This window comes from Perca fluviatilis, chromosome 20 (assembly GCF_010015445.1).
Source record: "Perca fluviatilis chromosome 20, GENO_Pfluv_1.0, whole genome shotgun sequence".
NCBI classification, from domain to species: Eukaryota; Metazoa; Chordata; class Actinopteri; order Perciformes; family Percidae; genus Perca; species Perca fluviatilis.
In genome coordinates this window covers 33,943,333-33,947,402 of record NC_053131.1, presented here as the reverse complement: position 1 = coordinate 33,947,402, position 4,070 = coordinate 33,943,333, and the positions used below count along the sequence as shown (strand labels likewise).

General features: G+C 40.4%; 1 long non-coding RNA gene across 1 annotated transcript in view; it reads right to left on the bottom strand.

The window, feature by feature from the left end:
• Window positions 1–3,585, bottom strand: part of LOC120549294 — a 10,377-nt gene extending 6,792 nt beyond the window's left edge. The window contains exon 1 of the long non-coding RNA XR_005637368.1: window positions 3,359–3,585. This is a non-coding gene — a long non-coding RNA (uncharacterized LOC120549294). The remainder of the gene's footprint in view (window positions 1–3,358) is intronic.
• Window positions 3,586–4,070: the final 485 nt, after the last annotated feature.

The following is a 4,070-nucleotide window of genomic DNA, read 5'->3' as shown; positions in this document are numbered from 1 at the left end:
CTCTGCGTATATATTTGTTTATTTCTTATTAATGTTTAATATGTTTGTTTGTGTATGTGTGCACTGATCACCAAGGCAAGGGGGAGGGGAACTACTAATAGCAATAAACTCCTTTCTGAGTCTGAAAGTAAAGTGGCCTCCAGCTGTCTGCAGCACCAGCTCGACCCGCTCCCCCGACCCAGTTAGCACGTTTAAATCCGATACACATGGCAGCAGACTGGAGACCGCAAGAACACGTACAAGTACTGGGTAGGGCTGTCAAAAACAGCCAAAAAATACATTCAATCGGTCGGGACAAAAGCATACAGCCCTACTAGCACTGCACACTGAGTCTGATGGGTCCAGGCTAAGTTGATTAGGGCCTAATTTGAAGTCTGTCTGTCTGTCTGTCTGTCTGAGTGTGTGTGTGTCTCTGCCTGTCTGTCTGAAACAGGCTGTGCCGGACAGATCCTCTTATCAAAAGATTAATCATCACAACTCGCCCAGCGGTGACCACAGCAGGACGGGGCTCAGCCAACCTGTCACAGGTTTCGGAAAAAAAAAAAAAAAAAAAAAAAAAGTCAAAAATCTAAACCTAATGTCAAAAAAAAGTAAAATGTTAAAAAGCATCAAAAGTGTAAAAAAAATAAGGTCGAAACAAACTTAAAAAACCCTCGAGAGCCAACTCAACTCCTGATTGGCCAACGGCCACATTCAAATCAAATGATCATGATGCGATGGCGCCAGAACGGGAAAGTCGGATGTTATATTAACTTTCCTGAAATGGCGTCTAACTTTCCCCGGGCCATCGGGAATCGCGTATTGTTGAACCCTGCTCTACTTTCACACGTGCGATCTCAGTCATTGCGGCCGGAGAATGACTGTAACGGCACTTTCTACCTTTAAATATAGCATCTTTGTGACATCACAACCGTACAGAAATCCCGAAGGCTTGTTTAAAGTCACAGTTTTTAAATATGGACCGTGTGTGTGTTTCTCTGAGCGCTTCGATACTTTCGCAGTGTTTATAAAAAGGAACTTTAAACTGCTTCGTGGGCGCCCGGTTAGCTCAGTTGGTAGAGCGGGCGCCCATATATAGGGGTGTGCTCCTCGACGCTGCTAGGTTCGACTCCGACCTGCGGCCCTTTGCTGAATGTCATTCCCCCCGCCCCCCCCCTCTCTCCTTTCATGTCTTCATCTGTCCTGTCAAAAATAAAGGCCGAAAATGCCCAAAAAATAATAATAAAAACTGCTTTGTAATCAAAACAGAAATGGTAATCTCACTTTATACAATATGGGACCTTTAAGACTGACGTTCACTATTGCTTTCCACTATTTAAAGACTCTTTATAGTTTATAGAAAGTTACACATAATTGAAGACAAAGTTGGACAAGAAGTCCTAAAAAAAAGGGAACTTTGACACTTGTGTTTCTCCCCAATTAACTTGTTGTCCTTCCGGGTCAAAATTGAAAATTAACTTCTCTTTTTGGGCGCTTTTTTTTTTTTTTTTTAAATGTTTTTGTCATTTTATTCAAAGTATTTTTTTATTCCAGGTCAATAAACCTAATTTATATGACAGTATACCTAATTATTGTGTTTTAAAAAAGCAGAAATGATGAGTTATTTTTAATTAATACTTAAGATCAGAGGATGTTGAGTGAATCACACACGTGTTTATGTCAAAGTTTAATCAGGAGACGGTTTGGAAATCATAAAAATAAATGCTATCGAGCTGAATAAAACACCCAAAATGCAATGTGAGTGTGAGTCTGCGTGTGTGTGTGTGAGTCTGTGAGTGTGTGTGTCTGTATGTGTGTGTGTTTATTTGTGTGAGTGAGTGTGTTATTTTTAATTAATACTTAAGATCAGAGGATGTTGGGTGAATCACAGACGTGTTTATGTCAAAGTTTAATCAGGAGACGGTTTGGAAATCATAAAAATAAATGCTATCGAGCTGAATAAAACACCCAAAATGCAATGTGAGTGTGAGTCTGCGTGTGTGTGTGTGAGTCTGTGAGTGTGTGTGTCTGTATGTGTGTGTGTTTATTTGTGTGAGTGAGTGTGTTATTTTTAATTAATACTTAAGATCAGAGGATGTTGGGTGAATCACAGACGTGTTGAATCAGGAGACTGTTTTGAAATCATGCTTTAAGCCTGAATAAAACACCCCAAATCCAATGAAAAGTAAGTTAATTCAACCTGCGAAGAAGGTTGTCTGTTTCCCAGAAAGTACAACGTTCATCCATGTTATTTGTTGGGCAATTTGGATGAAAGAAACCCATATTTCTGATATAAAAAAAAAAAAAAAAAAACTTTGAAAATGGGTCAAATTTGACCCGAGCAAAACAAGAGTTAAAATCTACAGTTCTCCTATCATCAGGCAAATCAACGAGGAAGATACTGTGACCGAATAGAAAGCTCCAGAACAAGCTAAAGGGTGGATGTTGTGGTCGGATTGTTTTGTCAACTTGGTAAAGTTGTAACCTACATGTATCACTATATACAAACACAAAGGAATGACTTGCAGCCATTGTGTAGAAACTAAACAAAGTCCTGTGGTGGTCGTCACCATGTTTTTAATACTCCCTGTTGAACAAACCTCCTTTGTTTGGGACTTCAAACTTGCACAAAGTCATAAACTCTGCCACAGAGTCAACAGGGAGCATAACATGGTTCACATGTAACAAAGCCAGCTGTGTGACCCCCAATTTCATCATCTGTCCGGGGCACACGCAGCCTAATTACTTCATCAGACACGAATCAACATAAGAGGATAAAGCAGGGTTGTATTACTGCCCAACGTTAAGCCGTGTAGCGAGCTGTGCAGCCGGGGGTACACTGGGTTTAATGTTCTAAGCATTAAAGCTAACTGTTAGCTTCCCTTGCTAATGCTGATTAGCAACTGCGATGTTTGTCAGGCCCGTAAAACAAACCGCAACTCGGATAAAACATCCTCCACGTATAACCATGAACCCAACGGTGATAAACTAATCTTTACGTTGGCTTGTTATCCTGCACAGAAATAAATTACTAGCAACAAAACGCGACTAATGTTAGCCGGCTAGCACCACGCTAGCTAGCTAGCTAACCTGAACGCTACAATTAGCTGAAGTAAGCAGATAAACCATTATTTTATTTATTTATTAACCTCTGATACTTTAACCGCGTCACAAAGAAACACATATGTCAGATTATGTATTTTAAATTTAGCGTTTATGTCTACTTTAGAGAGCCAATTGTATTCGCGGCCTCCTACTCCGTAGGCGAACCACGGGCCTCGAGTTCTGAGAGAGCCGACAGGCCGCAGCTCAGACGCGGACACAAACTATAAGCGACACCGGTCTGGGCTCGCTTCTACCTGCGGGATGACCCACTCACCGTTTCTTGTCTTCGGCACAGAGAAGCCCAGCAGCGGTATGGATTAATATATTCTAGGTCCAAATGATGAGTGAAGAGCTGTGTGTATCGCCGATGCCGGGGGTTAAATCAAAACGTTCCCATTTTTTTTTAGGAACGGTTGTAAAAAGGTCAGAGTGGCAGCGGGGCGATGAACACAACAGACCGGACTGAAATGGAGAGCTGAGCCGACTGCTGCTGCCGCGTTCAGGGACAGCTTCTGAGCTCGGAAATACGAGTAGCATCCTTAATTTTTTTTATTTTCTTCTTGCTGTATAATATTATCTTGTGTGTAAGTAAGTAAAATATATTTATGAAGCGCTCTGAAATACGAAATACCACAACGTAAATTATTTTTACATTATTTGTCTTCTCTTTTTATTTCTGTAGTTTTTCTTTTTCGTTTTATTTCATGTTATGTTTTTATGAATATGCCAGTTAATTACATTAATATATGCCTGTAAAATGCTCGGAAATACGAAACGCCTCAATAATTTAATTGTTTATTTTTCTTCTTGTGTTATTACATACTATCTTATCAACATGTAATGTACAGTGTGTGTGTGTGTGTGTGTGTGTGTGTGTGTGTGTGTGTATGTGTATATGTATATGTGTGTGTGTGTGTGTGTGTGTGTGTGTGTGTGTGTGTGTGTGTGTGTGTGTGTGTGTGTGTGCATTTTGATGAACCCTAACC